This window comes from Mycteria americana, chromosome 1 (assembly GCF_035582795.1).
Source record: "Mycteria americana isolate JAX WOST 10 ecotype Jacksonville Zoo and Gardens chromosome 1, USCA_MyAme_1.0, whole genome shotgun sequence".
Taxonomy (NCBI): Eukaryota; Metazoa; Chordata; class Aves; order Ciconiiformes; family Ciconiidae; genus Mycteria; species Mycteria americana.
In genome coordinates, this window is record NC_134365.1 from 96,516,651 (window position 1) to 96,539,872 (window position 23,222).

Consider the following 23,222-nt stretch of genomic DNA (forward strand, 5'->3'; position numbering starts at 1 on the left):
TAGAATCATAGAATCATAGAATGCTTTGGATTGGAAGGGACCTTTCCAGGTCATCTAGTCCAACCCCCCTGCAAGAGCAGGGACATCTTCAACTAGATCAGGTTACTCAGAGCCCCATCCAACCTGACCTTGAATGTTTCCAGGGATGGGGCCTCCACTGCCTCTCTGGGCAACCTGTTCCAGTGCCTCACCACCCTCATGGTAAAAAATTCCTTTCTTAAATCCAGTCTAAATCTGCCCTGCCTTACTTTAAAACCATTACTCCTTGTCCTGTCACAACAGGCCTTGCTAAACAGTCTGTCCCCGTCTTTCCTATAGGCCCCCTTTAAGTACTGGAAGGCTGCTATAAGGTCTCCCCGCAGCCTTCTCTTCTCCAGGCTGAACAACCCCAACTCTCTCAGCCTGTCCTCGTAGCAGAGGTGCTCCAGCCCTCAGATCATTTTTGTGGCCCTCCTCTGGGCCCACTCCAACAGCTCCATGTCCTTCTTATGCTGAAGACTCCAGAGCTGGACGCAGTACTCCAGGTGGGGTCTCACCAGAGCAGAGTAGAGGGGCAGAATCACCTCCCTCGACCTGCTGGCCACGCTGCTTTTGATGCAGCCCAGGATACGGTTGGCCTTCTGGGCTGCGAGCGCACATTGTCGGCTCATGTCCAGCTTTTCGTCCATCTGTACCCCCAAGTCCTTTTCCGCAGGGCTGCTCTCGATCACATCATCCCTCAGCCTGTATTGAAAGCGAGGATTGCCCTGACCCAGGTGTAGGACCCTGCACTTGGCCTTGTTGAACCTCATGAGGTTCACAGAGACCCACTTCTCCAGCTTGTCCAGGTCCCTCTGGATGACATCCCGTCCTTCTGGCGTGTCAACTGCACCACTCAGCTTGGTGTCATCTGAAAACTTGCTGAGGGTGCACTCGATCTCACTGTCAATGTCATTGATGAAAATACTGAACAGCACTGGTCCCGGTACAGACCCCTGAGGGACACCACTCATCACTGATCTCCATCTCCATCTGGACATTGAGCCGTTGTTGCATTGAGCTTTGTTGGATGGGATTTTTTTCTTTATCTTTCCTTACATTTGTATGTGTTGGAAGATACTTTAACTTATTCCAAAAGCATTGAATAAATTAATAAAATCATATTCTCTCTTTTCATCTGTAAAATTCTGCTAAGAGCACTCACTTCTCTAATCCGGTGCTGACTAAAAACTTGTGATTGCCATTGATTTTAATAGAAGAAATTGCAAACCAGTACCCTATAAAACTAACAGCATGACAAAGTAATGTCTCACAATTAACATAAACACTTCTCTCTATAGATACATTTCTTCAAGAGCAATTCACTGGAGAAAATGTGCTCCACAGGTTTTCCTAATCATATTTCTTTTTTGGTAATGTAAGAAGTCATTCCCCAAGGGCAATGCTTTGTTCCCATTCAAGTCAAAGATAAAAATTCTCTTGAGTTTCATGGGAACAAGAGTATTCTAAAAATAAAATTGTTCCTCTGATAACCTCTAGTGGATTTTTTTTTCTCAGAAAGCAAACACAACAGAAATGACATTTTCATCACTTCCATTTCTGTCCTCAGTGTGTAGTTCTGTTCAGTGCAAACATAGCCTAGGGATATGTGAAGGCACTTTATGTCATCTCATGCACCCTCTGGATTGCCCTGAGGCTAAATTGTCCCTTTCTGGTGGTAGTTTACAGCTGCTTCTGTGCAGCAGTATAGCTCAGGAGCCTCCATATAAGTAGGGAAAAAAAAGTTTCATAGTCTTACACTCCATCACAGTAGGGACAACTCTTTCTTGGACTCTTGCAATTTCTAATCAGCCCTGGTATGCTGCCATGATTACCACTGCAAGTCTGTTTATAATCACTGTGAATCTTTCCTGAGGATGGCAAGAAACAAGGCTGCCACAGAGAAAGGTAGAACAAAGTACTAAACTTGTATCCCAGCCACACATCAAAAGTAAAAAAATAATTAAAATCATTACATAGATTCAGCAGTAGGACCACCAAGGCCACTGTGCTTGAGACCCTCTAGCAGTAAATTCTTCTGCTCTATGCAGAGTCCCACAGCAGACTTTGTGACCCAAGCCTTCCAGGAAAGAGGGGGACATTTAAACTTTCCAGATCTCACTTGAGGTAAAACAATGAGCAATCTGTTTGTGATGAATGCTCCCTGTGTGCCGTGCCCTTCTGTCTCATCTGCAGTTTACTCTTGCAGTTAAACAAGGCACTGCAGGACATTTCCTAATGTCTTTTGGAGACTTGTTTGTTGTTCTGCATGAATATATAGTACTACTGTTACCTTATTCCATGGAGGCACTTAGCTGGGTGGCCATGCTGGGCTCAGCAAACACCACTTGAAATGGTGCTCCACTGTTCACTTAGTTAACGCGGGTGGGGTGAGGGAGAGGACCACACAAACGCAACCCACACCTATCAAAAAGCATTGTCAGCCTTTCCTAGAAGACCTTTGCAAGCACCTCTGCTTACATAAATGCTGCCCATCAGGTTGCCTGCTGAGACAGAAGCTAAAAGAGAAAGGGGTGTTTGCTTGTATAGGCACTACACTGCTTCATTTTTTCTGTTTTACTTAAGGTGGATTGTGTTTCGTAGCTGGATTTTTAAATGAAAGTAGTGAATACGTGGGTATCCAGATTACAGCAGATATAACTATGAGAAAAGGTGCTAGAGAAGGATTCTGAAGATGCTTGGGAGAACTACCATAAGAATATATCATGTGGGTGCGGTGAGGCAAGTGAGGTGTTCCATTAAGCTTCTGAGCATGCATGAGGTGAACCAGACAATAAAACCTTGAGCAACTCCAGCCAAAACAGGATCCTCCTGCAGTAAAAGAGAGTGCTGTGCTCTCTTGGCAATCAAACTCCATTCTGAATTCTCATTATTGTCCATATGGAGAAGTACCTGGGGAGACTCCAGAAAGAGAGGGGACCAGAGGAGTGTGCAAGATGGGGAAATGCAGCACTTTGAGAAGAAAGAACTTGACATGGGCCATGGGAAGTGAGCAGGAGCCCAGGGCAGGGGTCTGAGCAGTGTGAACTGGATGCTGAGCAAGATGGGTGTTTGCAGCTATATGTTGGCTGCAGACAAAGCAGTGAGGGATACGAAGCTGTTGCCTGGGAGGTGGAGGCCAGAGCCTGGGGAGCTGGGACACTCAAAGCAGAGTAGCTTCACAGGTGGCAAACAGGGGCTGTGACAGACTACAGGAAGAAGGGAAAGTCCAAAATACTTTTATCTAAGAGAAGGGACAGGCACCACCTCCCCAGCTTTTTGCAGAAGCCTCGCCCCTACCAGCTGGGCAAGTTCTGGGAAGAACAAATCCCTCTAGAGCTCATAACCACTAGCATCCCACTTCCTGCTCAGCAATTTGAGCTCCCAAGGCCTGGAGCATCCCTGTGTAGTAGCCCACATCCTCCTGTCCTCTCAGAAGCCCCTCTTGTTGGAGACAGAGCTTGGTGAGAGAGCCCCTGTGCTGACCCCACACTCTTGTACCCTTCTTATGTCTTGTGGGCACAGTGGAATGGCAGAAGAGAACCAACATGGTGGGGAGTCAGATCCTCGTGGAAGACATTTTTGACAAGAATTTCTCCCTGTCTTTACACTGGGGGCACCAGAAGCAAAACAACCCTGTGCGAAGAGCCTGTCACTGCAAGAGAGACACGACCAGTGTGAACAAGCACAGGAAGGGCCTTGTGCCTGGGTGCAGCCCTGATGGAACTACGTGTGCCTACATGGGGGGAACACCACAGCCTGGTAGGACAGCTTTTCTCCTCCAGGGGCTCCAGGCAAATAACACAAGGTTTCCCCATCCTGGTATGTCTGCACTGTTTCTGCTGGACTGTGGTCCTGGCAGAAACACCTGGGGTGAAGATGGAAGCAGTGGGCAAGGTCAGGAAGTGCTGAGTCCTTCCACAATTCTGGACAAGGCTACTACAAAGGCTGCAGAGGCTGAAGGCTCTGGGCAGTGTGCCCATGTCCCTCTTCCCAGCCCCTTCTTCCGTGTGTACCTCCCACCCAAGGGGATACGGGGCAGGGGGTAGGCTGAAACCAACCTGGGCATTTCCAGGCATTTGACATGGTTCAAGATTTACAGGAAAAGATAGTAAGAAATTATTGGCCACTTTGCTACATAAATCAAAAGTGCTAATACTCTTAATCTTTGCCTGTCACCTAGTTCAGCCATGGCTCTGTGAGACACTAACTCTGTTATTATTTTACCCAAGATTAAATTCTGAGCATTATATTTATCTTCTTATCCTCACCTTAAGTAAGATGGAATCTCTAGGATCTGAAATTATAAAGAGGGTAGATTTAGACTAGCTATGAGGAAGAAATTTTTTACGATGAGTGTGGTGAAACACTGGAACAGGCTGCCCAGAGAGGTGGTAGATGCCCCATCCCTGGAAACATTCAAGGTCAGGTTGGATGGGGCTCTGAGCAATCTGATCTAGTTGAAGATGTCCCTGCTCTTGCAGGGGGGTTGGACTAGATGACCTGGAAAGGTCCCTTCCAACCCAAACGATTCTATGATTCTATGACTCTCCATCTTTAAGTAGTTGAAAGTACCTGTGTCATATGATAAATAAAGCAGCAGTTTTTTTTGTTGTTTTAAAGAGCAAATGGGCATGATTTTAGCTGTTCCTAAAGTAAACCTCTGGGAGCCCATTTTCAAATGTTCTTCAATATGGCCTCTCAATTTGCAACTACAATTCAGACCATTCAAATTCCCATTTAAGTGAAAATTCATGGAATTTGCTATAAAAAAGAAAGAAAGGAAGAAGGAGAATTATTACTAATGGGAAACATTTTCCTGCATATACAGTAATGGCAGAATGTTTACATTAAGCTGCTGGATTTACTTGAAGCAACTGAAGTCTGAAGACGAAATCAAGTTTTTAGACACGCACAAAAGTTAAATAGTAAGTATTTAAATTTCATAGTGAAATATATTAGTTTGTATAGCTATTACAGCTTTCGTTTAATTTAAAGTTTATTAAAATAGCTCGCATACCATTCAAGCAAGCATCGCTTACACAAGTAGCCAGGCACTTCTAGAGCAATGTGTGTTCTTCACCAGTAGAGAGCAGCACTAGCCCAACTATTGTCTCAAAGCAAACGTTGCTCTACTTTCCTCCTTTCTTCACCCAACAACTAAAGTCAAAGGAAGTTTCCTCCCTACCTTTTTCAAGTGGAATACCTGGTCTCATTACTGAATGTTTTGCAGTAAGTAAAATTTAAGCATATGTTTTATCACTGGCAGAAATCTCTAATGATCACCCTACTCACAAAGCCCCTGTTGTGCCTGTTTTCTTCCTTCCAGGGTACCTTTTACCTGGGAGACCCTCTAACATTTCTCACAGACACAGACAATACAGAATTTAAATGTGAGCCTGACAGGCAGACCAACATGCTGTGTTGCCTGCAGTTTGCTTTTTGTTTAATATTGCTTTTCCATGGACTGACCAAGATGGGAATCATGGAACTGTATTAGCCTTAGAAAGCACACAGGAAAACAGGGTCCTTGTCCTAAAACATATTTTATCTTACCTTAAACAAATATGACCCATGCAGACAGGTAGGGAGAATCCTGGCAAGGAGATAAGCTACAGATTCTGCACTGCCGTTCACAGAGGATAATCACAGGAGGTGGCTGGTGCTTCCCTTCTACCTAGGGATTGACCAGCAGAACGTACTTACTGCCTAATTCATAACACGCAGTGAATTGCTCTAAACCCCTCATTATTTCAGGTTTTGCATTAATTCTGGCTTGTGTTCCTCAGACCTACCTCATCCCCGTATATGATCCGGCCTCTGGGCTGCCCTTGGCTGCCATGCCCAGGCTGGGCCTGCTCACCTTGCACGGGTAGCATGGAGCTGATAAGGCCCCTGCCCTACTGTCCTTGCTATCATGCTTGGCTCTCAGGTCCCCAGCCCTTAGGCAACAGCTGGCCTTTGCTGTGTCCTGACACTCACCCACCTCACACATCTCAGAATCTGCAGAAAAATGATACACAGAAACATTTAAGTTTTCCTTTGTATATAGCCTGGGCAGTACTCTATCTCCCTGCTTGCATGAGTCCTATTTGTTTACGTTTGCGTTTTGTTTTTTTTAAAGTGAGTGACAAGAATTTTTCCAAGTCAGGCTGCTTTAATGAAAAGATTGTTTTTAAAATCATTTTTTCTGTCACATGGACTGTTCTGTGACCTGAAAAAAGTCTAGTCCCACTCTTTTATACCCAGAAATTCAAAACTGTAGTCAATGTCTTCTAGGCAAGAAGTAGTTACAGATAAGATGGCTTTCCTAGCTGAGAAACTATAGTACCACTGCTTTAGCAGCTAGGCAAAGCTTTGTTAAGCCTTACAGTGAGTCCAGGTCTGGCCAACACAATGAGAGATTATAAATAAAGATTATAATCAATTTCTTCCACCAGATAGGTCTGTATCTCTTGAGGTAACATCATTCCTCCTACTTTGTTGTACTTCTCTCCTGAACCACAAGTTAGTTTACTTAGAACCTTTTTAAATTGAGTTTTGTGCTCAAAGAACCTTCAGTTTCCTGAGACATATGCACAGATTTCCTGTCCCAAGACTTTAAGGCCTTCAAGGTTCAGCCTTTTTGCATTTTTACCTGGTAAGGTAACACATCTGGCTAGTTTGTGAAAGATTCACCTTTAGAATTGCCTGCTGTGTTCCTTGCTAATGCTGGTCCATGTCATTCTATCACTTCGGATTTGGCATACTATTTTCTATTAGTGAGGTATATGAAGACCTTTTAAACTTGTTGCATGCAACATCTTCTTCATGGGCACTGAGCATTAGGTCTGTCATCTCGTAGTGAAATTGATCTTTCATTGATGGCTCTTTGTGGATTCTGGGTGGTTGTTTTTTGGGTCGAGGGGTGTCAGCTATTCCTTAAGAAAATAAGAGAGAAGTGTAACAAATCAAAAATTCCTACTAGTAATTTGTTTGCTTAGAAATATGTCATCTTAACTTTTATGCTCCAGTCAACATCATTGTGTGTCCAGACATTTTTGGCTAGCTTTCCTCCTCCTCAGCCTATGTGCCTCTTTCCTTCCACAAGCAGGAAAGAGCAAAAATAATTCATGGCAGGTGGTGTTTTCAGACATGACTAGCATTAAGTTAGACCAAAGCTAAACATTTTTGGAAACCATACCAAATTGATTGTGTACATACATGCCAGCTATTTTTCTTTTAAAAAGTACCAGATGGCAAATTAAGAACTACACAGAATCAAAAATCATAATTATTTATTGTAGAACAGTTTAGGGAATTAGTTACCTTAAGTACAAATAAGGTTTCAGTTCTAGTTGGGTCAGGAGACTCTTGGAGAATGAGACACAGAAACCAGACCAACTTCACACAAGCCAATGCACTTTGTAAGATTGCCACATGGTGAGTTATTAGTATTCAAACCAATTCAACACATACAATAGCATAAGTCAAACCACTATATACCACAGCAGTTGAAGGCAAATATTTAGCACACACAACCATGTTCCAGCAGGACATTGTAGCAGTTTGTGGCATGACCAGTAAGTATCATTTTAAAACTGAGTACAGTATTATTTGTGCATAAAGGAATATGTTTGATAAGAGTATTTTATCTATGGAGAAGAAGTGTAATAGATATAATTTTATAGTGGATGCACATTACTGAGGTCCACTGAGGACTTAGGGGGAATTAGCACAGAGGGTTTAGCCCAACCTTTCTGAGCACTGGCAAATCTTAGTTTCCCTGGTTGGTCTTTCAGGCTGTTACCAGTGATGACTAATTCTCAGCGCTATGTGTATCTCTAAAGCACCCTGGTAAGTGTTGCCTCAGCCTTGATGATATGGGCAGCAGTAAAGTACCTTGAAGACTTCATTTCAAATGCCCCATCTGTCCTCCTCACATTTTGAGCTGCATGTCAAGTGTAGGCCCACTTTACATTTTCTGTAGCCCCTTAAAAGTAATCCTAACAAATCATGATAGATGGTATGCTGTAAGTTATGCATCTTCTCAGGCCCACTTAGTCCTGTGATCTCTCTTCAGAGAAATAATAAAGAGCTGGGAAGAGCTATAAATGGCTTCAGGGAAGTTATTGAAACTGTCAGCAGCTAATACACATTCTAAGGTCTGTTTGGGTTTGTGAAGATAAAGCAATACCTAGTCAGCAGTTTCCAATGCACTGATTAGTCTGCAATGCTAGTAATTCCTCTTGCTCTGTTAAAATGACAGTATCCTTTATTTTGAAGATCTGTTGTCTGTGAACAAAAAGAATCTGACTCAATATGAATATTTACTGACAATGTTTATTGCATTCAGACTCTGTAGGTTGGGTGGGATATTTCTGAAGAGATTCCTTTCTTAGCTTTATGTAAATACTGCCAACTCAGAAAGATGGGAGATAGGTTCTTAGAACCATGAAGGATGATATTACATTTTTATTACAACACATCTCCCTGCCCGGTGATGGAATCTAGCTGAGAGGAGCGTCTGGAAATTGCATAGCTTCCCCATGGCTTTGGTTGTCTCAAGCAAACTCTGGGGTATATTGTAATCCTTATCTGATGTTCCTTAGGAAATGTGAATTCTTTTGTTTGTGAGTAACAGTATTTCATCTCCTCTTTCATGACAAATATGCAAAATATAATGGTCTTTTTTTTCTAGAAAGGAAGAAAAGAATGCCACAAATTAAATGCTAGGCAAGCAATTGCCCATCTGTAATGAGCAAGGACAGCTACACAGCAAGTATTTTACCCTTTATTCTTTTCATAGGAATGCCTCTGCTCTTCCTTGAGGCCAGCAGGCATAGTGGAATTTAGGCGAAATCTGTGATATTTCTTGGAAATAGCATTCTGGCATGGAAAGGCAAATTTCTTGTATTACAGATGCTCATCTAAATGCTCTGATGGCTTGATCAAATGCCCCATAAAGCTTATATTTCCATGGACTATTTGCTCAGACCTGATAATAACATTTTTAGCTTGAAGGAATAAATGCTAATAGCAACTCTTTTTTAGTCAAACCATATACTTTCCTATATAATAAATAAGAATAAAAATCAACTCTTATTATCAGTGCAGCCCCATGTGTTTACCCCAACTGCCAAGCTACAATCTGTGTTACTAAGATGGTCATATTTTCTTTTTTTTTTTCCTTTAGTATTAATAGAGTGTTTATTCCTTTACCCTCTTTAAACTCTGCTCGATCACATAGTCCTTCCACTAAAGTAAATTACAGGCTGCAGGGAAATCTGGAGAAATATCAGTGTTTTAATACTAGCTGTATGTCATCCAAGATCCCACCGGAGATGACATTATTGCTTTTCAATGGCAAGAGCTGGTCACATGGGAGGTGATGTTTTTACTATAATCAGCTGCAGAGAACTGGTGAGGGTGAGCTCATCTGCAGCTGAGTATGTTTGAACTTTTGTACCTTTCAGTACCTTTCTGTGAGCAGTGGAAACTCTCTCCAACTGGGATGTGTTAGAGAGTTAGGTTTCCTGTAAATGTTGAGATCTTAGAAAACGACCACAGGAAATGAACTTTTCAAAAGAGAAGAAAATTGAACTGGAGAATTACAGTGTTGATCATTGAAGCAAAGTAGTCTCATCCGGGTTCAGTAAGAAAGGATGATTATGGTTTAAATATCTGATTTGATCTTAATCTTGCATTCACAGAATTACTGAAAAGACTTTTTGAATCTATGTATTACACAAAGCAGATTCCACTCACGCTGTGGCCTACCATTATGCTGGGAGTTGCTGAGCACCCTTACCTCCTATCTGAAGCTTCAAGGATTGGTCTTTAGTCACAGCCTTGATAAACACATCACATCTGCTTCCCTGGGATGATTTCCAGACAACATGCATTTAATTGACTTTTTGTGAGGAATAAATAGAAATCTAGTGGCACATCTGGTGCTACCTTCAAATCAATTTACAGTAGTTAAATAGATGTGAATTGGCACTCACTTAACATGAAGATCCTGTCGTGCAGCTCTTTGTTCACTTCACCCCACTAACTTGGGTATTAAGCAATTGCATTTGCCTTAATGCAGATTTTGTTGGAAAAAAAGATGACATTTTGCACATGGCTGAGCTTTAAGGCAGTTAATGAAATTAAAGCAAAGAACTCCCAGCACAGTAGGAAACCCGGATAACAGGAACAATCATTTAGTCAGCACATTTCTGTTCCCACGGGAGCCAAGGCTAATTATCAGGGCCAGGTTGCATTCAGAGGGGTAAGGAGATGACAGCACAACAGTATTTCTCTGCACAGCTGCTCTAGTCAAATTTATTTACACATTCTAGAGAAACAGTGCTTTTAAAACTGATTTCTTCCCAGTGCAGGCTGGGAAGTGTAGATAATGGAGCCATGTAGTTGCCCTATCAAGTTTTCACAACAATTTGCAGTGTTTGAAAAGCAGCTTATGCAGTTTATCTGGTACCATCCATATGGGTCAACCCTGAGTAATTTTGGAAAAGACGTATCAAAGAAAAAAGGAGTTTACAGAGGGAAAGGAGGAAAGCAGATCCAAGTCTGGAAATTGTCTCTGCAAAACAAACACTTTTTTCTTTTTTTCCCCTGATTTAAGTAAAAGCAAATAACATTCCACAGTCATCAAAGCATGTTCTCTTATCACAGAGTAGGCTTTGGGTTAACAGCATACTTCTTGATCTTTCTCTATTCTCTTTACTAAACCAGATCATAAAAGGTGAGAAAGAGCAGTTTTCTCTAGAGCACTTTTATGAGTTAAAAGCATTATTTTGTGCTTAAGGCACTGGGCCAGATCTTCGAACATCTGGTTCAGTTCCTGCCTTTTCCATCAACTTCCTGTGTGACAAAATATATTTGCACTTCAATTCCCTATCTACTAGGCAAGGATCATGTTGTTTTATTGTTTTACAGAGGTGGTCAGTTGATGGAGTCTATGTGAGTACCTGCATGGCCCAGTTCAGTGAAAATTTGACTTGAAGCTGTGGACAAGGGTTGATTACCTGATATTCTGAGTATCCAGTCCCAGCTCTGTCACTGTTTTCTGTGGCTTGAAAGTATCTCTCCCAATATTGCCATCTGTAATATGAGAATAATGCTGCTCTCTTACTTCCAGTGGCAGTTGTGTGAACAAGTTGTTTACAATGCTTCCCAGTGCTAAGCAAATAAATGTTCTGTAAAGGTGGAAATTATTTCAATCATGTGAACCCCATCCATTAAGGTATCTTTTGCATAAGAGAGTCCTTTCACTGTCAGTTTTGCTGCTTCTCCTCCCAGAGCTTCTTCCCTGTTGTTTCCAATACGAAAAAGTTCATTCAGACTTCACATGTTATTATGTCCCAACTTTCAGATGTACAAATCCAGCTGCAACAGCGTGAAAGATGAATAAAGGATGGTTGCAGTCTGATCTTGGCCAGAATGCAGTTAAGATTTTATCTTAACAGCGCCTTTCGTGTCCAGGGAAAGGCATTGACCTGTGGGCCGTCTTCCAGCTTGTGCCTAATTGGAATGCTGGCCCTCGGCCAACGGCCCAGCAGAAAGTCAAGTTGTGAAACAGGAGAAATATTTAAGTCAACTCCTGAAATAGGTGGAGCGGTCGCAAGGAACTAACTCTTCTTACCATCCACTCTGGGCTACATCTTTTCTTACAAAGATTTTATTGTTTCTGTGGCTTGCTGATAACTTTTCAGCAAGATTACAATCTCAGCCTACAAAGCACCGGGAAGATTGGCCCTAGCTGAAAATGATCTGATGTGAACTGACAAGTTTCTAAGAAGTCTAATTTTCTGTAAGGGAGCCGATTGTTTGGCACAAATGCTGCAGACATCTCCTTTAGGCTGATAGTTTCTGTTGTGGGTTAGTTGAGGAAAATGTTTTAAATTGCTACACAGGACCGTTACTTTCCCAAATGTAAATATGCTAATTATCTGGTCCTGTTCTTATAGTCCTATGAATCTTTACTTCTAATCTTTCACTGAAGAACAAGAAACTTTATTCTCAAAATTACAGATTCAAATGTTGTAACAACCTGTTTATAATGCAGTATTTCTTTAAACTGTGTGCTGGTCCTGTTACTGCCTCCTTCTAACTGAAGGGACACATTTTCCTGTAATGAAGGATTTTTTTTCACAGTAATGCAGGGCTCAGCAATTCTGTGGAGCACTGAGCAAATGGTGTCGATATCCTCCTTGAGCTGAAAAACAAAAGGAAAGCAAGCAAGCAGGCTTTTGAGGAAGGATTCAGCTTTTCATTCCAGGGTTCTTACTCACAGCAATACACATTCCACAAGCCAGCCTGTTCCCGATAAACACAGAGCACACTCTGCTTTCTCAGGAACAAACATTTTCTAGTAATTTAAAGGTGAATATTGGGATTGATGAAATGGTAAGCTAGGTGTCTTGAAAGAATGCACGAGACATCGGGAAATCTTATGCAGATCTGGTCATACTTTCTCTAGAAGCACACCACATGTTGTGGAGTTCCTCAGAATCTCATCCGTGGGTACCCCAAAGTACTTTCTGAGACAAGAAACTCTGAAGGCTCTTTTCAGGATTCCCGTTAGCCCTGGGGAAATAACCACTAATATTTTTATTGTGGTGAGTTTTGAGAGGAGGATGATCAGATAATACAACACAGCACCTGCTTCTGGAAAGCAGAATATGAAGAAAAGGTAATAAAGAGGGAGCACCAGGGACTGGGGATGTTTGAACAAGCGCAGTGCATGTTCAGTGGGAGGCAAGAATCCCTTCACACCAGTCCAGAAATGCTTAGTAAACAATTAAAGGAACAGTGTTGGCTGGTTCTAGAGCGAACCATTGCTTAGGAGCTACCCTTAAGTACTAGTCATAGTTTTTAGAAAGTCATGCCTTTCATTAGACTATCCATTATAGAAAAGGTTTGCAATATGCAAACAAGGCTGGGTTTTGCTAGCTATCTCAGCTGGTCTAGAAAAATATTACCTCCTTGCCTTACTTACAGCCTTAGGCTATTGTGGCTACAACAATGCTGCTACATTTTAATCCTGTTATGGACTCCCTAGACAAAAAGGGTATAAGGGACCAGCTTGTGAAAATCTATGAATCTCCCACAACTTCAGCAGAGTTTTTCTGATTCACGTGAAGTGAAAATCAGGCCTGTGTTATACATCAAGTTCTTCTTTGAGGCCACTGTCAAGTCTGGTGTAAAAAAAGGAGAGAGTTTCATGAGTTTGTTTCAGAACAATGATCCAGATAGCTAAACAGATTTGAACAAGTAAGAGCAGAGATTACTGCAATGTGAAAATGTGTAAAATGAAAAACTAAAGTAACATCTTGAAAGATGATAAAAAGTAGGTCAAATAATAAAGTCTGGTGACAAATACTGTAAACAAGCAGGACTTTTACATCTGAAACTCAGTGCAGAGAACTTCATTCTCAAATATAGGTCAAATTTCCAGATGCTTCCTGATAACGTGGGAGGCACTCTGTGCCTGCATGCAATTCCTCACTTAGATAATGCATAGGAAACAAAATGATCTAAACTCCCAAGGCACTTGACCCTGTGTGCAGTTGTCTAGGACAAAATTATGTACAAAATACGCAGATATTATCAGGGCCTTATGTATATCATGATTCCATAGCAATGGAATTTGCTGGAGAATTGTGGTCTTGACTCTTGCTTATTATTAGATACTATATGAAAGGGAATTAGAAGGATTTTGGAAGTCCTCAGGGAAGTCTCTGCGGTGGGCATTTTGCAGACATCTAGTAAATTACAGTCCCGTCCCTAAATGAACGCAGACTACAGAATGGGTAGATGCACTGGAAGGTGTAAATCACAATAGTAGTTGCAATAGCTGTGATTAAAAGAAAAAAAAAAGGGGGAAGGTGGGAGCATATAAAGTGGATAGGTCTCTAGTCTGTATGAGTGTTAAAATACCTTTGACAATGCCAGCCAAGTATAATCAGTGTACTGAACTACGCTTGTAATGTTAGCTGTGAGAAGGATGAGCTCCTCATCATCTGGAAGGGATGGAAGGTGAATTTGGAAAGGAAAAATGTTCATTTAGAAACAGCATAATTAACCATATCACTGCAGAGTAATTCTCTAACTCTTGCCTTCTAGCCATATTCATCCCACAAGCTCAGGCTGCCTTCCCTACCATTACAGGTGTGAAAAGTCTCCTCTTCTCTTTGTCTAGTTGCCAGAATTTCCAGTTTTTGCCATGCAAATATTGTAACTGCCAATAGCTGAATATGAAAAAGTATGGAGAAGGCATAAAATTAATTTATAATGAGTATGAAACTGAAGAGTTTCTTTGGACTGTTTGAGTTAATGCACAAAATATTTTTTTAGAAACTCTTACTTTTTAAAATATAAATGAAACAGCTGTGAGATTTCTAATATGCTATTCCAAAACGTTTCATACCCGAGTTCTTAGGTACACATCAAACGTGAATATGATGATTTTTAACTAATCATGGATACCAATATTAGTAATATAACTGAAATTTGGTGACACAGGTCACATTCCAGAATCCTGGAAATAGGCCAGCCTATGCTCTGATGACATTTTATCTGGGAAAAAATAGAGGTGCTTTGTACAACTTTTCCCAAAAGTAATACACAAAATACAAATTATGCATGTATTGTTTTATAGTCCTAGATATGTCTCCATAGCCTGAAGAGTTCTCTTACATGGCCATGAAAGCATTTAAATTGCACTACACAGTTGCTATAGGGAAGTATTGTGAGACCACAGCTAAGACTCAAAATTAAGTAAGCCTTCATTATTTCTGAATTGGTATGTTTATAATTAAAGGTACTATTTTTTCTTCTTGTGCACATAATTGCCTAACCAGTCAAATAGTTACTTTCGATTTAAGAACTGGATCAGATCTTATGTTCAGTTTAAATCCAACTTCTTTAAATAGCTTTATCTTAAAGTTCAGTCCACAGCTGCCAGTTAGCAGGTCTAGGACTCATTCACACTCACTCTGGATAATATTTTGTGGTGCTAACAGAGGCCCAGAGCATTCCTTTCTCATTTTATTTCAATTTTGACATCTGTTTGTTGGTTGCCTTTTGCATCGCACAGCCTCAGGTTGGAAACAGACTACAGAAACTGCAACCACAGCATCCCACCAGGACACAAGCTGTCCCTGTGCAGAACCTGTCTGCAGCCCACAAAGGGGAAGATGAAGCCAGCAGCAACCTGGATGTAAGTCAAGTGCAGGACAATCATGCCAAACAAGAAGTAAACCATGTTCATGGAGCAGTGTAATATGCCTGCATTGGACTCCGGTTTGCCGAGTTTGGCACTGCGGTTTACGAGGGCATGTCTTAGGGTTACTTTCCCAATCTCTGCTGGAGCTTTTCTGAGAGTTGGTCTGTGATGTGTGGAAAGTGAACCTGTGGATATGTCTCTGCCTTATGCATATTCTTCTAAATGTGATTTTATGAATCCCAAATTTGATGGGTAAGGTTCCAGACTGGCACAACCCCACTAGAAGAGCAGTTGTCTGTCCCGCTATGACTGGGTTAGTGTGTGTTTGGGGGCCACATGACAGTTAGCAAAAGTGAATAGAGTCATGTTAAGAAAACTAAGACAGGGGAGCAGATTATCTTGGGAAGGCAAAAGCCAAGGGTGCATCTGATTTCTTAGTCAGACCATGATCAGTCATAGGCAGAGCATGATCAGGTATCTTGTTACAGGATTTCTGAACTCTTTCAAGGTTGTACCTAAACACAGCCTAGTCCAAGAACTATTTGAGCCTTACCAGGAAAAGCTGAACCTAGAGGAGCACTGTAACAAGGAGTAGGAATCCTACAGAAGGAAGCACAGAGGTATTCAGGAATCAAAGAACAAGCAGTGAATCCACTAGAGCCTGAGGGGACTCTAAACACTACTTAAAGCTTTCTGAGGCCATAGGGAGTTTTTCAAACTATCTGTATTAAAGTAGATTCCTCAGTCCTAAACAGCAGTGGCAACTTTAAATGTCTTTCTTCCTCTTTGGCGTTTTTTCTTTCTTTTGGGAGAAAGTGGGGAAAAAAAGGACTTGAAGTTCTGTATAAAAGCCTCGAGGTCCACAAAGTGCAATCTCCTGTTATGGCAAACAGTCATTTACTAAAAATCTACTCACAAACTGTTGGGAATCCTTTTAAAATATAATTGGTCTTCTTGCGCCTGTTATGTCAGAAGGCTAGTTTAGTAACTCCCTGCTCTGCTCTTTAGAAACCTTCTTTTAGCTGTCATTTTGCCAGTATCATCTTTTGCAATGAAGATCAAATTCCTCTTATCTATGAGCTTATCTAATTGCTCATTTGAACAATATGACTCTTTTAGGCACCTCAGCAAGGTGAGCTCTTCATGAATGTAGTATCCAGTCTCCTGACCAGCCTAGCATCCAGTGTCTGAATGTGTTCTGTGCACCCAATCCAGATCAAATTAATTTTTTAAATAATGGTGACTAGAACATGACATTCCAGGCGACATTTTATTATTTCATATAAAATGAACTTAATATTTCCTTATCTCTGTTAAAATATCTTGCCTCTCAGATGAGGATCACATTTGTCTTTTTCATGTCTTCATGTCAGTTGGGCCATCAACCTAACACATGGGCATTGTCCCTGGACACTTCCAGTTGATAAACTGCCAACTTAAATGAAAAATTCATATTAGTCTTTGCATTTTATTGTAGTTCATCACATTTCTGTTACTCCTGACTTAAAAATCAATCTTTCTTGTATGATAATCTGTTCCCTCTCCTTATGCGATATTTTGCCACTGTACAGAAAATGCCTCCAAATGTGTCATCAACAGATTTCATTAATATGTTCCTCATCTTTGTGCCAAGGCCATTCATGAGAATATTTTATAATACTGAGTTCCATAAACAGTCCTGGAGGATGTCTCTCTGTAATCTTCCTTGAACCCTCAGTGATAAACCTTTGTTCTCTCTCTCCCTTACTCTCCTGGCCAAACCCTCTTGTTATTATCATACTCATTTGTATTCACATATTCAGGTGATTCCTATACTATTTCATATCTTCTCCACTATAATTGATGAACTGTATGAGAATGCTTTACAGAAGTCACGATAGATTTACTGCATTTTCTTTCCCTAAAAAAGGTTGATTGTTGTCAAAAACAATGCCAGATGAATCTGTTATCTTTAATAAACCCAGACTGCATTCCATCCTACTTTTCACTACCTTTATGCCTTTTACAATATTTTCCTTTGCAACATGTTCTAAAACCTTGTATACTACTGGAGTTTACAAATGCATCATCATGTTCTTTCTGTATTGTTAAACACAGAAGTAGTGTTTGCTGTACAAGATGGAAAAAATAGCCCCCATTTTCTTTTGGTGTCTTCAGCACATAATCATTCATTTCTAATTTGTTAGGATTGCACAGTGATCCATTTCTTTAATTATTAAAGACTCCTTTTTTTTCCTTTTTTTTTGATCTTTTTGGCAATTCATACTTTATTGCTATTTTTTCTGATCTCCAACACAGAGAAATTTTAGTTGATTAATTTCCTTTTTCATTTTTTCTAAGCTTTTGTTTACTTCTAATATATTTTTTCAGGTAGCTGCTCATCCAGTTACAGTCAGACCCCTCCTCTAAAAGTGGTTTTGTTTTCTTGGAATTCAAGTTACAGAAGGTTTTTGCATCTCCCACTTACAAATTCTCCTAAATTTTCTTGACATTCAGGACTGTTGAGCTATTCAGTCCAGCCTACTTCACCAAATGGTTCTTTGTTTTATAAAATTTCTTCTTTTTGCCAACACTGCTTTTTTTTTATTTAAAATAATCTCATTTATATTGATCTGATCTAACTCATGATCATCAGACCCAAAACTATTTTATGCTACTGCTGTTCTTTAGCCAGTTGGAGCAGACCACAGTCCTTACTCAATAGCACTTTACAGTAAATTCTCAAGCTTTTTCATTCCCCAAGGAAAATGAAAAACATTACAACAGAAAAATCATGTTTTTCTTCTATTAGAACAGCACATCTTTCAATTCACATGATGGCAACTCTCTTTACCAAGTCTATGATTTACAGTGATGAAGAGGCTGATTCATTCAATACATGATCTTTTCTTCCCAATGAAAAAACATTTGTCTCATTTTTTTCAAGACACATTGTACCTATTCCAGCGATGCCCACTTTATTCTTTAAGGCTAGAGCCCTAACCCTTGAATAATCCTGATAATTTCCAACGGGGCAAATTTAGAGCACAATATTCTGAGAAGACATAACAAAATCTGACCCTAAAAGAAAGGGAGTGAAGGCTACTGAGGGAGGTCAATTTTTATTGTGTTATAAAGGGGTGTGCTAGTAATTGTGGGAAGAAATTCAGGTTAAAAAAAAAAAAGCATATCAGGAAAAAATATACTGAGACCAGAATACACTACAGTCCAGAGATATCTTCCAAAGGGAATCTTGGAAGCAGAAAAGCCTTGTACTTTTAAAAGCAGATTTGACAAAGCAATAGAATAGGTCCTGCATTTTTAAGCTGGCTAGCAGAGATTTTTTCCATCTGTAGCTTCCATGTGTCTGTGTTCCCTACCTCCTCTTTCCCTGACAGATGTTCTACTCCTCATTAAATAAGGAAGTTACAGCACCCTTTACTGACTGTTCCTCATTTTCCATCCATTATTTAACCCCAGATTTCAAGTACTGCTGTACTGCTTTGCAGCTATTCCACTGAAATTAATTCCAGCTAATTTCTGTCTTTTAGGTACTGTTCCTGTCTGTGGCTCAGCAAAGGAGGGGAAGGAGGAAGAAATGCTACCTACCGTTTAGCAGTTCTGTGAATGAAAAAACTTACTTTTAAGGCACAGCTTGCAACTTGTGGGTAGGACTCAGAACAAAATGTTTTTTATTCATTCTGTTTAATATCACATACTGAAGTTTGAGGCACCAATGGTAGGTGATTGATTTTTGTAAAACTAGTTCCCATATCTCTAATTTCTTTACAATCTTCCTGTGTACATTGTTAGATTTACATGCATTCCCCCCTCAAACATTAGGCTGGAGTCATTCTTCATCTTCCAGGGTTAACTAATCCATCATTAGATGGACCCATGCAGATCCATATGAAATGTTTGCTTTTAAAGCCAAGCTTTCTTACATCAGCTTTTGACATTTTATTCACTTGGACAAGCTGATTAATGGTGTCAGCATTGTACATTTGCTTTGCAATGAATACTAAGCAGATGTTATACTGGCTTGTTGCCCCACACTGAGCATGAAGAGGTAAATCCTGTGAGACCTCGCTTTTGTTAGTAGGTCAGTTACCAAACGGTCAAATAGTGTCCCTTAGCCTGTTTTATACATAAATATGATATTGATTAATCTTAGCTATTTTGATTCAGGTCTTCTGGGAGGGGCTTTATATTAGAAGTACAGGGCCAAAACCTGACGTGTCAGACTAGGCAAAATGTCTGCTGACTGTAAGGGCAAATTTTTCTCTGAGGGTTTCCAGGTTGAACCAGCTGTGAGTTGCTCTCATTATACCTTGCATTTTCTCTCTCAGCAGGCATGCAGGCAAGATCTGCAGGGAGAGGTAACGTCTTTTCATCAAGCCAATGGGAAGTAACAAAAGAATATTTCGGGCATGCAAGTCCCTCTTTAGGTCTGAAATAGAAACCACAAACTTCAAGCTCAATACAGAGTGAGAAGGGAACAGTTCTTCCAAAAAATCTGGGTAAGCACCCCTAAGATAAAAGGAAATGTTAGCAAGAGAAAAGGTGATAAGCCATACATAAGCATTTTCCTTCAACATGGACTAAACTTCAGAAATGAACCCACTGAAGTTGAACTACATCTGTTTGACACTGACAGAAGAGAATCAAGTGCATTGATACAGATTTCAGAAATGGGCCTGTGGCACAAAGTTTGAGTCAGATCTGAAGTTTCCCAAAGTTCAGGGAATCTTCAGAACCAGGGCTCTTGGGCCCTTCTCACATAATTTACAAAAAGGAGGCTGTAAGCCTACATTATCTGTTGTCCTGGGACAAAGATTTTGAATATACTACTCTTCCAGATAGAAACAGAGTTATTATCTCCCTACCTTCTGAAAACCCAATGGAATTATTAATTTTATTTAATTAATAATGTATTAATTTTTAATATATATGTGCAATTATTAATATATTAATTTGTTAATTCCCATGTGGGGTGTTTTTTTAAAAAAAAAATTCTTTCTCCATTCTAGCCAAAAAGAAGAAAATAGGAAACCTACACATTAATCACATACAGGTAAAACTCAATCTATTTCTGTGGATGCAAAATACAAATATTCACAATGCTCTCAGGTCTTACAGCCATCTCTAAGGCTCAGGGACTAGCTCCCAACTGAATCTCTATTAATGCCCAGTATTCACCCTTCAAATGAGATTTTATAAAATAATTTTGAGGTTTTATGATATTTAAATATCAGAGGTATGATATTATCATTTTTATGGCATAAAATGCTTGAATGTAACCTACTTCAGCTAGAATGGCACAATTATATTGACACAATTCTGCTGGTCAGAAAAACCTCTTCCTTTATAACTGTTCTTGTCCCACAAATTCCTGGGAGCTTGGTTATTTAGCTTAAGCTGAAGAGAATGGATTCAGCTCTGGAGGTCCATGGTTTACTCTGTGCTTTTGAAGGGTATGACTAATATTTAATTCAATATTTCATTCACCTCTCTAAAAAGACAAACATAAAATGACAAAGACATATAAATATAACTAGACCATCCTCTGTATTAAGTATATTTTCCTGATAATTACATGTAGGTTGTTTATATTTCTTTCCCTAAGCATACCTAGTTACTTGCATTTCATTAAAATAACTCCTCCTCTGGCATAACAACCAATGCATTTTAAGCCTGTTCGTTTAAACTGTTGACAGTTTATATGCACCAAAAGCCTAAAGGCAACGAGGCTTTTACCTATTGAACACTTTTTATATCCCCAGTGTATCTTTCCCTGTGTAAGATGAGTCTCAATTGTGACATAAAGTGGTTTCTAACCGAATTCATCGCCTTCCAGTTGACTGTAGCCTTCCCTTTGAATATGAATTTGCATGCAAGAAAGCTATTGAAAGGTCAAGGGATAGAGAGAAGAAGCACCCTGAACAGAATGGCACTTGTTCCTTCTGCCACTTCAAGTTACTGACTTCCTTGCTGTCTCCATGCATTCATTTGCATAATAGAGGTGATCATCTGGCCTATATTATGGCAGATTGAATGTAAATCAGTTACTGAAACATAAAATACATCCTAGGGAACTCTCTGCACACTGGCATGCAAATGAAGGTCCTAGTGCTGCCTAGGGATACTGGAGGTGACAAAAGAAAAATATTATTGTTGCTGATTGACTCTCATTGTTACAACTTGTATGAAAGGCTACAGGAGAATTTCACATTCTTGGTGAAAGAATTGTTTCTTTTACTTCATCTCCCTTCTCCCATTGCTGTAAAGTTGTTTAAGAGACTAGACTTCATATTTCAGCATGTAACTTGCTACCAAAACCATCCCCGTTTTTGACACCCTCTTGGACTGAATTGGACTCCAGGCTGGGAGATTTCTGCTTACACTGAGATATAATCATGTACTTAATGGCCTTATTTTAAGCACCAAACCTAATGAAAAGACCCTCCTGATCTGCAACATTTTACTGAGCCATTCTTCTTAGAATGTATTTCCAGTTTCTCTGGTAAGACACTATTTTCCTTCTCAACACAAAAACAGCTGCAGGCTTTTATTCCTAACATTTAGAAATAAACAGAAAAATATCGACCACACTCTTACTCAACCTTTTTGACCAGGATTCCCTACCTTTCATTTTTGCTAGAGCAGGCTAGGATGCCATGGCTCCTCTATCACTTAACAGAACTACTGCACATACGCACCCTGTCCAGGACTTCCCAGGAAGAAGGCGCACATCTGTGTTGCTGTGCCTCCTTTCAAGAAGCCTGTCAGTTACTGCTCTAATCTTCTGATGTTCAACATGGTAATCGCTTTCCCTTTAAGTTTGCCCATAAGATATGATTTAGTGAACCTTTTTCTTCCCATCTGCCACAACTGGCTGTCCAAGTTCTTCATGACTTTCTGCAAATCAGTTTTCACCATATTTGTATGTCACATCTCATTCACAGAAGGAGAGATTGACACTACTAGGTTGCAATCTTGTACAGCAACTAACATCTTTCTCATAAAGTCTTGCATGAGTGAGCATTGGGGCATGTGTCGGCAGAGAAGCTGTGGCATTGCACTTTAAGAGGAGCGTGTGTCATATTTGCCTCATATATCTGAAAGTGGAAAGGGGCTAGAGAACTTGAGTATTGCCAGTCATTTGGGGGTACTGATGGACGAAAAGCTGGACATGAGCCGACAATGTGCGCTCACAGCCCAGGAGGCCAACCGTATCCTGGGCTGCATCAAAAGCAGCGTGGCCAGCAGGTCGAGGGAGGTGATTCTGCCCCTCTACTCTGCTCTGGTGAGACCCCACCTGGAGTACTGCATCCAGCTCTGCAGCCCTCAGCACAAGAAGGACATGGAGCTGTTGGAGCGGGCCCAGAGGAGGGCCACAAAAATGATCTGAGGGCTGGAGCACCTCTGCTACGAGGACAGGCTGAGAGAGTTGGGGTTGTTCAGCCTGGAGAAGAGAAGGCTGTGGGGAGACCTTATAGCAGCCTTCCAGTACTTAAAGGGAGCCTATAGGAAAGACGGGGACAGACTGTTTAGCAAGGCCTGTTGTGACAGGACAAGGAGTAATGGTTTTAAAGTAAGGCAGGGCAGATTTAGACTGGATTTAAGAAAGGAATTTTTTACCATGAGGGTGGTGAGGCACTGGAACAGGTTGCCCAGAGAGGCAGTGGAGGCCCCATCCCTGGAAACATTCAAGGTCAGGTTGGATGGGGCTCTGAGCAACCTGATCTAGTTGAAGATGTCCCTGCTCTTGCAGGGGGGTTGGACTAGATGACCTGGAAAGGTCCCTTCCAATCCAAAGCATTCTATGATTCTATGATTCTATAAATTTCAAAAAACACTAGGGCCGAAAACACAATGCTATTTTAAAAAGATGTGGGGCCAGGGAGTGCAAGTCTTTCTTCTATCTTTTGGTTTTATCAAACTTTCTGGTTGATTTAGGCCATCTTTTAAAATTATTTCAACAATCATAATGGCCAGAAACTTACTCTTT

At 40.6% G+C, this 23,222-nt stretch overlaps 1 protein-coding gene across 2 annotated transcripts in view; it reads left to right on the top strand.

The window, feature by feature from the left end:
• Window positions 1-15,103: 15,103 nt before the first annotated feature.
• DCBLD2 (discoidin, CUB and LCCL domain containing 2) overlaps window positions 15,104-23,222 on the top strand; it is a 66,345-nt gene continuing 58,226 nt past the window's right edge. Inside the window, exons 1-3 of one of the 2 annotated variants that reach the window (XM_075513656.1) lie at window positions 15,104-15,226; window positions 18,763-18,879; window positions 19,561-19,731. The gene's annotated coding sequence lies outside the window, so the exon portion shown is untranslated. The remainder of the gene's footprint in view (window positions 15,227-18,762; window positions 18,880-19,560; window positions 19,732-23,222) is intronic. The other variant, XM_075513664.1, reaches the window with a different exon arrangement.